Here is a 14,072-nt window from a genome sequence, read left to right on the forward strand (position 1 = left end):
TTAGAAAGGCAAAAAGAAGAGAAACACTGTGACTTGTCTGTTTAACTATTGAGTTGGCACTTCTCAGGGCTACAGAATGGGAATAAAATATTTACAAATTTGTGGCAAAAAATTTAAATCTAAACGTCCTATGGACAGGAAAGTTTTATCTTTAGAGTGTTGACCGTACCTTTATACTACACAGACAAACAGCTTAAAAACATAAAATATCGCAAGATTAACATAGCATTAGATGTAAACTCCAATAAACATAACTGGCCAGCTAAGAAACTTTTTTGAAATAAAAAAAAAAGTCAGCTGTCATACAGTGAATGTCAGTTTGTTTTTTTCACTGTAAATTATAAGATGACTTGTTCTTTGCACTTCCATAAGCTACATTTAACTGTATTTTGCTGTAAAAATTACATTAAATGTCTCAGCAGGTTTTACTGTAGCATTTTTAGTATCTTACTGTTAAAATTACAATTATTTCTGATAGTGTATACCTAAGGCCAATTGTAGGGTTGAATTTAAGGGAGAACTTTGCATTTAAACAACCACTTATATTGAAAGATTTTGTTATTTGACAACTTAAATTCATTTAAATGTTTCATTTTGGGTGCCAGTGGCTCTCTAGTCATTTTATTATCTGGAGCCAGTGGTTGATTGAATGCACTGTAACTGACCTCGTACAGCGGCCTGTCCGGCCCTGGCGCTTGCGAAATTGAGACGTCCCCCTTAAGACGGATGGCGATACCTCACACGCATATCGCCCCAATACAATATTCCTGCCTGTCAAGCTGAAAATCGTACGACTAAACTAAGACAAATGGGTTCCATGGACACGAAGACAGCTTAATATTCGGCAAAGCTGAAAATGACATGACAGAATGGGCCATTTGTCATTGCCTTTGGCTTCACGGCATGTGTGGACATAGATAAAGATGCATATTACTTTGACGGTCACATTAGACTGGAAAGGAGCGAGCTGTGAATGATGCATTAGTAATGTTGTTAGTGCCGGTGTCATATAATTTTCCTTCATTTGTTCATACGCTTTTCATTACATGAGTAAACAGTTGACGTGGCTCCAAAATGCACATAAATCTGGGGGAGGGAGTGATTATATATTTTTAGAAAGCCTACCAGCAGTAAATGCCTGCGGTTCCCCGTCCCATTTAGACGAAGCAATAAAGACCACCTTTGTTTTCACTGTATGTGTCGCTATAACCAGTGCCAGAGATGTCTTGTTTGACTACAAGAAGCTCTTTTTTTAGTTGTGTAGATGCACTAAGCAAAAAAATGTTCGGCCGTCAAGCTCAAACAGTGGCTCTAGTTTTACAAAGACATAATAAAACACAACTGCCAACTATCAGCTTAAACGAGTATAATAGTTGTGCTAGTGTTCGTTCAGCTGGATCACAATTATGTGAAAAGAAACTAAGCCTGGTGAGAAGGAACAAACTGTGATTTTTATCGAGACTACATGGTCATTTTGTTGCTCTTTAGATGTGTTGGGTTTGTTTCCTCCTGCTGTGACGATTGCTAGCAGGCTCTAGCTGTTATCAATATCTTTAGCAATCTGTAAAAACAGCATTTTGCTTTGTTGGATATTAAGTCAAAATGTTGCCCTTTTGATGAGTAAAACTGGATTAGCTTGAAATGCTGGGCAACATTCTTATAAAGACCTTCCTTTATTTACTGCAAACAGCAGGCTAACTACTGTAAACATTACTGGGAACGAGCCTGGATGAGGCACACATGAACGTTAGTGCTTTTGCTAAGCTCTCTCTCTCTTTCTACTGATTTAACCTGTGCACTTTTGATTGCTTTATATTCAGTGGTTGCTTCTTCTTAGCTCAGGAGACTTAATAGGGTTTTGGATGAGGTTTAATGCATCTGCGTTTCTCCTCAAATGTCTTTTTATGCTAATAGTTTGGGGGGGTTGGGGGGGGGGTACAATCCAACACTCTCCATTAACTTTGTATAGCGGAAAGCTGCCTCCTTGTCATTTCTGACGATGCCCAAAAGCTGCTGTGTGACAAGGTGTACAGTAAACAAGCTAAAAAACCCCAGAACTACATTTTATAAGCTGTCAACCCCCAAAAACGAGCTTTTAGGACACAAAAGTAGAGTGCAACGTGTCATATTACTTTGAGAACTGCACCCACTGGAGGGAAATGTAATCGGCGTCAGGAAACATTCATTATTTTTAACCATGTCAAAGGATTATTTTACCATCCTATGTGAATCTGAGAGGAGGAGAACTAATTTTAAGAAACTAAATTTTATTGGTCTATGTCAGTGCCCCTTTTCCTTACCTTCCTTTTGTTTGAGAAATGATCCAACTGAACAGCCCAACGTGAAATGACCTGACATCTACAATAATTTGTATCCTTAAACGCTTGTTTTTTTGGGGGGGTTAACAGCTTATAAAAACGTAGTTCTGTTTTTTTTTTTTTTTTGCTTTTTTGTTGTACTTGTTGTGTAGTAGCATTTAATTTAGCATTGTTCTGTTTTTTTTGTTAAAAGTCAGAAATGATAAGGAAAGTCAATGGAGAGCGTTGGATTGTTTCGCCTTGGTGTGGGCGTGGCCTAAATGCGCTCTGTCTCTATAACGGACTGGTGTGTAAAACTCCTGGACGTTTTTTGAAGAGTCTATGCTGTGAACTTTACATATTTCACATACTTTTGAAAACCCAGCTTGTAATAGAATAAGCGATCATTGTCACAGTTGTAAACATGACAGCTTTCTTCCTCCATGAGAGGGTTTGGCACCAAGGCATCTTTGTTTCCAGGCAGAATGTTAAAGAACTCGACACACACCTCTCCTGGAAATCCTGCAGAATTCAAGCAGTCACATGACAACAAGTTTCGAACTCCTGAACTGTTTCCAATTTTGTGTGATATGCATCAGACTTTCAGCCAACGGTTTGTGAGCATGACATCTGAGGTTGAGACTAATATTAGCATAATTGTTAGCAAACTAAACACAATGAAAGATAATTCAGTCTGCATGAGGGGATATTTTCTCAACCTAAAATAAGTTTGACACCACTTGCTTAAATTTGCGATTTTTCTTTTCTATATGACCGCAACTGAAAAATGAATAAGTCATTGCTGGACAGAGTCTGTATAAGCAACAGCAAAGAAAATAAAGCTATACAGCTAAATGACTAGCCACCTGTGAAATAGGGTTTTCTGTGCAGGATTTAACACGTCAGTGTGTGCTGTGTTGAAGGAACCGGTCCCATGCTGGTTTGCTAGAGGCTGCACAGAAGTTATGACCCATAAATGGCCCCAACAAGCGATGATTTATAGAAATAAAAGTGTGATGACAGACTAACCTCCTCAGAGCTGCTGGGTGACTAGCTCTGTTTGCACTGTGGGTGGCACTTCCTCACCCTGATATTCACAGAGATAAGACTGATCTGAAAACAGTTTGTTTTTCTTTAAAATGCCAAAATTAAAGGATTGAACAGGGGAAGTTGGCCATAAATGACCACAAACAGACACATGCAACACATGGGGGACTTTACAGTGACTAACTTGTAGTGTTTGTCTATTATTATAGGTCTTATGTGTCACCCCTTTGTGATATGAGTCATCCCATAATCCAGGGGTCACTTTAAATAACTTTACTTGCCTTCAGATGCAAAGAAATTGGGTCATTATAGAAATCATATATGAAATTAAAATATAAAACTACAGGTTGTAAGATGTGGGATATGATCAAGTTCCATGAAAGCCGAAGCCAAATCTTGATTAACAATATTTGTCTAAGCTAAGCTAAACCTTTGTGGCTATAGCTGTTCACTATGTGTCAAACACTGCGTGTACTAGATGAATGCATTTTTGTGAGTGCTGCTTAATGCTCTTAATGCTAAGCTGTTCGGAGTAGTTATAATTGCTAGGCTGAGTGTTTTTTTTTTGTGTGTGTGTGTTGCTATGCAGTTGCTAGGCTGTTCAGATTGTATTTGTGTTGCTACGCAGCTGATCTTAGTGTTTTTGTGTTGCTATGCAGTTACTAGGCTGTTCAGTGTTGTTTGTGTTGCTATGCAGTTGCTAGGCTGTTCAGAGTGTATTTGTGTTGCTACGCAGCTGATCTTAGTGTTTTTGTGTTGCTATGCAGTTACTAGGCTGTTCAGTGTTGTTTGTGTTGCTATGCAGTTGCTAGGCTGTTCAGAGTGTATTTGTGTTGCTACGCAGCTGATCTTAGTGTTTTTGTGTTGCTATGCAGTTACTAGGCTGTTCAGTGTTGTTTGTGTTGCTAGTATGCAGCTTTTCTGAGTGATTTTTGTGTTGCTATGCAGTGGCTAGGCTGTTATGAGTGTTTTTTGTGTGTGTGTGTTGCTATGCAGTTGCTAGGCTGTTCTGAGTGTTTTTATGTTGCTATGCAGTTGCTAGGCTGTTCTGAGTGTTTATACATTGGATGAAATGTATATGGGTGAAATTAATGTTTTATGCCTTCATTTGATAACCAGAAAAATTTAAATACACAACACAGAATTTCTGAGCTCACAAAGCTACTTTAAGAAAAAATTAAATGAATAAATTAAATTGTGTTAGGCATTCAAATAGTTAGACATGCTAAAACACAGAATTTGGTAACAATAAAAAATATAAATAATATGGTGAGAAAACATGTATTTTTTGTTAAACTTTTAATAAATTGATGTGAAAATATATATACTATTAAAAAGGAGTTGAGAAAAATTAAATGGAGAGAAAAAAAAACTTTTTTTATTAATGTAGAAATCAGTTTACTAAATAATAAACTTGGCTGACTGCTACTTTAAAGGGATATTATTTGTGTTTTTTATTATTTATTTTAATGTATACTATATAATTTTGTGCAATTACTTGCCTGTCAGTTGAGTTTGTGGCAAAACCTTTTGCAGTGTTTACATGTTTATACCTGCATAAAATTTATTAAAATAGATGTTTAATTTCACAAAGTACAATATGATTTCAGAATGCACCTAAATTTTTTTTTTTTTTTTTTTTTGCATTTTGTGTTTTTCAGTTAAATAAAATAAAAATGTTCCCTATATATTTCATCATTAAGGATTTCTTTAAAAAAGTTGAAAAATCTCATCTCTTCTCATTCTCGTGAATCCAGTCTCGTGTCTCATAAGTGTCTCATCACACCTCTAGTTCTAGGCTTTTGTGAGTATTTTGTGTGTGTTTCTACACCACTTCAGTTTTGAATAATGGTTATTGCGTGCAGTTTCTAGGGTATTCTTCCTGGTTTGAGTGCATTAAGTACATTTTTTGTCTTTTTTGTTATTGGGAAGGTATTAGGTATATGACGGTATCAAATTTTCATGTTGCGATTAATTGCTAATGCTTTTATCACGGCATACAGTGGCAAATGCCATTAATACTAAGTCTATTCATTCGATCTATTCTTTTATTTGAAGAACGGTTGCATTTGTTCTGCAAAAGGTACCAGCTCTGACAATCTACAGACAGACATGTTAAGCTTATGTATATATGCATACTGTATATAGCCAGAGATAAAATACACAGCACACAATAAATTACGTTTGCCCATAGTAATTAAAATACACTGAACGCAGAACCTTTGTCTCTCTGTGCCATATGCCGTGTAATAAAGAACTGTTAAATTATGAGGGTCTAATTATTTGTCTAGTTAGCAGGCCATTCATCTCCTGTAATCACTCACAGATTTATAGTGATGCCATCAGTGCTCTGAAACCATGCTTGATCAATAAGCACTCAGTCCTATAAGTTATTTCTAGTAAATCAATAAGAGCCCTATAGAGACTTTAAACAGCAAAATAAGTCTGTGCAGATCAATAGTGTATCTCTCTTTTTCTCTCAGTGACTATTCAGGGTTCAAGTTATAAAAAGGGAGAAGGTTGAATCTCCCAAAAGAAGGCTTTATATGTGTAAAATTCATCTATTACAGTAAATACTTAATTTTGACTGTTTTCAATCTGCAACTGTTAAGATCAGTCAATTTTTTTTTTACATTTTATAATTTAAAAAAAATAATTATATTTACAAGTTTAGTGTCAGAATGATCACTGATTATCTAGTTGTGCTTGGTGCACCAAAATACAACAAACTTAAAATGAAAAACTCCACCCTGAAAGTCATTATATAATTTGCACACTGACTGTATTACTACAATAGAGCATGTGTCTCTCTGTGAATGTAATTAGCTGAATGTTAATTACTCATTATTTCAATTGCACATGTCTTTAAGTACTTAAGCTTACATATCAACATGCAATTTGTTGATTAGGGCAAACAAGGGCTGGGTGGTGTGAGGATATGTACCACATTGTATTCAGAGTTTAGATGCTTATGTTTGGTCTTTGAGCAAAATTGCACCTTACCATATTAATATAGAAATGTGCTCACAAGCACTATTCGTGCAATAGTATTTAACAATGGCTCATTCAATCAGAAACAGAGCAATACATTTTATAATATTTGTTTAATGTTGATACTTTTACTTAATTGTTATATAATATTACTGTTAAGCCAATTGAGACTTGTTGTAACATTTGCGTATCATTGCTCTTCTGTTGATTTTGATTGCTTTCATTGTCCTCATTTGTAAGTCACTTTCAATGAAACTTCTGCTAAATAATTAAATGTAATAAGGTGATTTATTAATTTGTTATGAATCATTTTTTGTTATGAAAAATGTTAAGTTTTGATTTGCATCCCAAAAGGTCCAAATAAGTAGTGGTTGATTAGTGTATAATAATCTTATAATATATTATTATAATAATCTTATATTATTATTACTATTATTATTATATGCTATATATATATATCTATATATATATATATATATATATATATATATATATATATATATAATATATATATATATAAGTGCTGTCAAACGATTAATCGTGATTAATCGCATCCAAAATAAACGTTTTTGTTTACGTAATATATGAGTGTGTACTGTGTATATTTGTTATGTATATATAAATACTCACACATGCATGGATATACAGTATGTAAGAAAGATATGTTATGTTTATTTATTAAATATATTTATATAATATATAAGTTGTACTAATATAGCAATATATTAATATAACTATATACATGTATATATTTTCAAAATATATACTGTATGTGTATGTGTGTGTGTTTATATATACATAATAAATACACTGTATATACACACACATTATGTAAACAAAAACTTATTTCGGATATGATTAATCACAATTAATCATTTGACAGCACTAATATATATATAATATATATATATATATATATATATACATATACAGTACAGGTCAAAAGTTTGGAAAAATTACTATTTTAATGTTTTTGAAAAGAAGTTTCTTCTGCTCATCAAGCCTGCATTTATTTGATCAAAAATACAGAAAAAAAAACATTAATATTGTGAAATATTATTACAACTTAAAATAATAGTTTTCTGTTTGAATATACTTTAAAAAAATAATTTATTCCTGTGATGCAAAGCTGAATTTTCAGCATCATTACTCCAGTCTTCAGTGTCACATGTAACATCCAGTCTATCACATGATCATTTAGAAATCATTCTAATATTCTGATTTATTATGAGTGTTGGAAAACAGTTCTGCTGTCTAATATATTTGATGAATAAAAGGTTAAAAAAGAACTGCATGTATTCAAAATAAAAAATAAAAAAATTCTAATAATATATATTTCTAATAATATATTTTCTTTACTATCACTTTTTATCAATTTAACACATCCTTGCTGAGTAAAAGTATTGATTTTATTTAAAAAAAGAAAGGAAAAAAAATTACTGACCCCAAATTACTGACCAGTAGTGTATATTGTTATTACAAAATATTTATATTTTAAAAACAGGAAAAAAAATTATTTTTTTTTTTTTTTTGATTTTTATTGTTTATTGTTTTTTAAAAATGTTTATATTTTTCTGAAAAAATATTAAGCAGCAGAACTGTTTCCAACTTTGATAATGAATCATCATATCAGAATGATTTCTAAAGGATCATGTGATAATGATCCTAAAAATTCAGCTTTGCATCACAGAAATAAATGATAATTTAAAGGATAATAAATTTAAAAACAATTATTTTAAATTGTAATAATATATCACAATATAAATTTTTTTTTCTGTATTTTTGATCAAATAAATGCAGGCTTGATGAGCAGAAGAAACTTCTTTCAAAAACATTAAAAATAGTAATGTTTCCAAACTTTTGACCTGTAGTGTATATATACATACATACATACATACACACATATATATATATATATATTATATATATATATATATATATATATATATAATATATATATATAGATATATATATATATATATATTATATATATATATATATAAAATAAAATTGAAATAATTAATGACAAAAAGCAATGTGTTTTTTTCTAAAACTTTTAAATCATTTAATCATTTTATTTTATTTTTAATTATATTTAAGATTAAAAAATTATATTTAGGATTTAAAATTAACATAATATTAAATAAAATGTATATATTTGTTATTATTGTTATTATTATTATTATTATATAATATTTACAAATATAAATTGATTGAATCATGATTAAAAAAAACAATGATTGAAATACTATATATAAATATAAATGATACAGTTGATTGTGATTATTATTTATGAGGGTTTTTTTTGTACTTGATGGAACTTTAGAATAAGACATATCATTTATTAACTATTAATTATTACCTATTATTAACTATTATTAACTTTTTTCATGCAAAAATATCGACAATGTGATTTCTTACCATAGTATAAATGGACTCATACTGTGATTAAGATTTTGGTCATTCCTCCCATCCCTGTTGCAAACTCGTGAAAGTTTCAGACATAAGTTGCGCAAGTTCATTGACAACATCCAGCATTTTGTTTTGTGTGATAAATCCGTCGGTGGTGTGAACGTTACTGAGAAGTGCTCGCTAGCGGTGTGAACAGAGGTTATTCGTTCACAGGACCGTGGGCACTGATGCCAGTGAGGCGAGAGATAGCAAGAGGGAGGGTTGTTTGTGGGTTGGTTGGACAGATGCGTGTGTGTGCTGGGCCTGTACTGTGGTGTGGTTTTTATGTTTTGTTGTCATTATTCTCTTCTTGTTGTCATTATTGCACAGCAGCTCTTTTGACTAACAATAACCATGCACAATACAGGCCGGCGTATGTGCATATTCATTCTCCCCATGTGCTATTTCTATCTAGACAGGGAATTTTGTGTTATTTCCATTTCAAAGCCGGAGAAGAAAGGCAAAGAGCACTTCTTTATAATCACAGGGCTCTGAAATTGTATCCCAGCTTGAATACAAACAACGGGGAAATTCTTGAAGGAGCTTTTGTTGTCTCCCGATACTTTGCTCCCTCACACCGATCCATTAACATCACCGGATCCAAGCACATGATATATGATATGTTTTGCTTAGGACATTTTTTTGCGTCACTGCAGCCGTCACTATATGCCAGGCACCATTTATCTCAAACGAGCAATAAAACCTCTCATTTGATGCTGTTCTCCTAGGCCAAATTGCGCAATTATCTTCAATCGCCTTCTCGAAGTACGGCTTCACAGCCGAGGAAGGAAATTAACTGAGTTAGAAGACCAACAAACCTCAATTGCTCCTCCTGAATACACAATTTAGCTTTGAGAGGAAATGCTGGCTGTCTAGACTGAGGTGATAATATCTGTCATATTGTCATCCTAAGGAACTCATAAACTTACATAATGCCATTGTCTTCACCACATCTCAGGTTTGTCCTCGTGCTCTCTCTGTCTATTAAATGAAGGTTATCTTCCACATGTGGAATAAAGTTTGTGGAGCAAATTATGAGGAGACTGACTGGTCAGCATGAGTAACTAATAAAAATAACCATTTCTATTATTGTCTCCACTGGTTTTCCAATTATAGCAAGGAACACACACATATATAGACAGTTGTTTTGTTTTAGATGAAATAGAGACTTTTGCTATTGTTTTTTTCTCCAGTGCACTAATGTTAATATAGGCACCAATTCTCACTATTAACTAGTTGCTTATTAGCATGCCTATTATTAACATATTGGCTGTTTATAAGTACTTATAAAGCATGACCATATTCTACATCCCTAATCATACCCAATACCTAAACTTCCCTTTCTAACTATTAATAAGCAGAGTTTATTGAGGCAAAAGTCATAATTAATGGTTTGTTGATGGCAAGCATTGGACCTTAAAAAAGTGTGACCTTAAACTCAAATGTTTCTCATCCAGTTCTACAAAGACCTAATGATCTGAGCTACTGTATATAACATTGAGCTCTTATGCATTTTAGTACCAAAAGCATTTTAGAGATAAGAGTTGCTGCTTAATGCAATTACTGTGGATTTCTCATGAGCAACATGTAGCCAGTCCCAAAGTTGTTTTAACATTTTAATAAAAGTAACCTTCCCTCAAGCAAACTTAAACATAATTTGCGTCTTTTCACATGCCCTCACTGGATCATCTTCATGATCACATGAGCTTTTCAGACCTTCTTCTCTGAAAAGTTGCACAAGTTGCTTGTGTATTCATGCATTCTCTGTTGACTCTTTCAAACAGCTCAACCTTTACTTGTTCGTTCTGTGGGAAACCATCACATACTGTTGCTTTCAAGATCCAGAAACCATAACTCTTGTCTGCTTGAAAAACTTTTTACTCTTACAAAGAGCCCAAAACGGCCTTGATAGGCTTTGTTTTTAAGAGTGCGGCCACAGCCAGTGGGCTGTTTGACTTCAAGATGCATGACTCGTTTATTAATAGCTCCTTTCTGCATTAATGAGACACTGCCAGCCGCCTAGTGTGCCTTCACACTGGTCCTGCTTCACACTAATGTTATTGACTGACTCTATTTGTGCGTTCGAGTGGTGTGCCTACTGTCAGATATGCTGCGATAAGCAGGCGTGTAATGTAAACATTGCAATGTGTCACTTTTAAGGATGCTCTCTGCAAATGTAGAGTCCCAGCCGTGAATCATGTGCATATCAAAGCCCACCCCGCTGAACACGCATGACCCCGAAGCCGCATATATTGCGTCAGCGTGTGGGTTTAGAAAGATGCAAAACCTGAATGGAAAGAGCCTTTATGGCATTATTCCAGTGCTAGATGTAGATGTACACGGTTTCAGCTTTTAAATAACAACATGGTCAACATCACCTCAAGCATGTCATTAAGTCAGTTCACAACAGTTCATGTCACAACACAGACACGGTTGCATACTCACAGGAGTGGCTGGAGTCTGCAGGAGGCAAATAGTAGACCGTCTCTACTCTACTCTTCCTTCAGTGTGAAAGGGAGGAGAAAGAGAAGGAGGAGGGCGGCCTCCAGGTCTGGAGGCAGTCAGTGCACCGCCAGACAGATAATCCAAAACTGGAGGTGTCTTATTTAGTCTGCAGCATGCATTGCACGCGTGCATGCAGTAGAGACAGGCTCAGGCGTTTGTCTCGCGTCCCTCTCTGCGCTCCCTCCTGCTTCTGCTCATGAGAGAGCCTTCTGACAGGAGGAGATGCCGGAAAACATAACAGAAAATAAATACAAAAATAAACACATACAGGAAGCAAATGTGTCTCTCTAAAGGATTTTATAATCATGCTGGGTCTCCACCCCCACTTGCCTGTCTCTCCTCCCCTATTGTTATAGCAACGGCCAATCAAAGCGCTTCATAACACAAGCCCTCTCTGCCTGCCGGGAGACTGTGATTCTTTCACACCGGAGCTTGTTCAATATGGCTGTGGACCAATAGTCTGTGTGTGTTGTGGATGCTGTTAATTAGCTGATCTGTCTAGTGGAAGTTTAAAGTGGGTTTCGCTGTACTGAGCTGTCAAACCTTTTGTTTTTTGTTTTTCTGCTTTGTGGTTTACCATCTTCACACGACCCACAGTTATTAGCGTGCGCTCCTAAGAGAGATATCAAACATGTCTGTGTAGACTAATTAGGGAACAGCTTTGAGAAAGTGCAGGTTTTCAATGGCTAGTCAGTTGCTTGTTTGGCTTTAATAAAGAAATGCACTGTTAAAAGACATTATTAGAGGTTAATATGTGCTGAAAAGTGTTCTTAATGAGTGTTGTTGTCTTGTTTAACAGTTTAATTTTCTAAAAATCTCTAACGCGAGATCATTTACTTGAAGCAACACTGCATGATGACATACTATTATATTAGGATATATTTCATCTTGAATATAATTTTTTTACTGCACTGACAGATTTTTTGACTTCTTGTTTATACTTAAAAAAGGTTTAAAAAACTGACAGAACAGTACAAAAACACTAGTGTTAAAGATCCATTCTCTGAAAACAAGTTGTTATATCTTAAACAGTGTTGCTTCTCTTTTTTTTATCTTTAAAGGAATTTTTGATATTTTACTTGGAAAAACAAACCCAAAATCACTCAAAACTCATGAAAATCTCAGTGTATGAATTTCTTTAATGTGAGAAAAACAGAATGAGACAATTTGCTTAATGTCCAAGCTGCTCTTTTCCATACAATAAAATTAACAGGAATGGACTCAATATACTCTCTCTCTCTCTCTCTCTCTCTCTCTCTCTCTCTCTCTCCCTCTCTCTCTCTCTCTCTCTATATGCTCTCCGCTCTCTCTCTCTAATATATATATATATATATATATAATATATATTTTATATATATATATATATATATATATATACATTATAACTAAAATTGAAATATAAATTCTACACACACATAGCTTTTTATTTTTATTTCAGTTTAAGTACTAGTTTTAATATTTAGAGTTTATTTATATATAATATAAATTTTTCATCCAATATTTATTTTATGTTTAAATGCAACAATTGTTGCAACCGTGTGAACACTAAATGCTTTAGTGGTATTGCAAAACTTCTGTTTTTGTGTTTCACCAAAGCAAGTGAGTCAAACCGGTTTGGAAGGACATGAGGGTGAGTAAATGATGACAAAATTTCTGAACTATTCATACGGTTTAGTTCTGTTCCTTTAAAACACAGAGGGGTGTTAAAATGCAGCTGGAAATTGACAAAATCCCTGTTAGATGTTGTGCGTCTCACAGCGGTAAGACAGTCAGAGCTCCTTTTCATTAAGCAAGCAGCTCAGATGTTCAAACAACTTCCAGCTTGATTTCAAACATGAGGTTTGTGGATGTTTGTGTGTCCGTGTGTGTCTTTACCTGCTGTATACATAGTGCACTACATATAGCAGATGATCTCAGAGCCAATGACCCGGACAGCAGTAGAACGAGTACTGCTCAGCAAAAATTAGGCATCCAAATGAGGTTTTCACACCTGGATTGGAAAAAGTAATTTCACTGAAATGAGGTTCAGAGAACCATGGGTACGGCAGAAATAGAGGATTGTGCACCTTTCACACATTTTCTGCTGAAGCATGTCAGCAGATTTTATTTTTTATGTTAGAATCAGACAGTAATTGATAGTGATGTTTACAGAAGACCACGACTAAAGTTACTGGTACAAAAAAGAGAGACTTTTCTGTACTTTCTTAGTACTGTATGTTCTGAACACAATTATTTTTAATGAAATGGTGGCTTTCAGTAAGGGATCATGTGCAGTTAGGCGATCATTATCGGAAAATAAACCCTCAACCCTGATGGGAAGTGGAGCATAAATAATGAAGACCTTAACTAACTAACTTGTAACCTTTTGTTTAATTGCACTCAAAAATCTTCTCTACTATCTGCTGTTATGCACTTCCTCTTCTTGTTGTTGAAGTTTGGTCAAGTAGCATGTCTGATATTGTTTTCTATCTTGGATGAATCTGTTCTTCTCCTCATTTGTAGGACACTTTGGATAAAAGCTTCTGCTAAGTGAATAAATATAAATGTAAATTGTTTTATAGGTCCTATGTTACTTAGCAGTTCAAGTGAAGTTTGTATATACATTTGAATCTACATTAAAATATAAGTAATTCATAGAAGTAATTATGCATTATATTTTTTCTTAGAGTAAATACAGACTCTGTACCGCTGAGTGAGCTGCCTTGCTGTTTACCGTCTACAAATGCAGCTGCCTTGTAAGATTGCAGCTCTGATGGTCCCTCATAAGTATTATTATATTAT

At 34.2% G+C, this 14,072-nt stretch overlaps 1 protein-coding gene and 1 long non-coding RNA gene across 3 annotated transcripts in view; one reads left to right on the plus strand and one right to left on the minus strand.

The window, feature by feature from the left end:
* LOC122138881 overlaps nucleotides 1-14,072 on the plus strand; it is a 125,736-nt gene that overhangs the window by 55,578 nt on the left and 56,086 nt on the right. The gene's annotated exons all lie outside the window — the stretch shown is intronic.
* The window catches only part of LOC109079852 (cyclin-dependent kinase 18-like), a 96,912-nt gene that overhangs the window by 55,344 nt on the left and 27,496 nt on the right, over nucleotides 1-14,072 (minus strand). Inside the window, exon 1 of one of the 2 annotated variants that reach the window (XM_042733765.1) lies at nucleotides 11,232-11,635. The exons of the other annotated variant lie outside the window; for it this stretch is intronic. The gene's annotated coding sequence lies outside the window, so the exon portion shown is untranslated. Of the gene's footprint in view, nucleotides 1-11,231; nucleotides 11,636-14,072 lie in introns of those variants that run through there. 2 annotated transcript variants of the gene reach the window in all.

The sequence above is a fragment of the Cyprinus carpio genome, chromosome B11, assembly GCF_018340385.1.
Source record: "Cyprinus carpio isolate SPL01 chromosome B11, ASM1834038v1, whole genome shotgun sequence".
NCBI classification, from domain to species: Eukaryota; Metazoa; Chordata; class Actinopteri; order Cypriniformes; family Cyprinidae; genus Cyprinus; species Cyprinus carpio.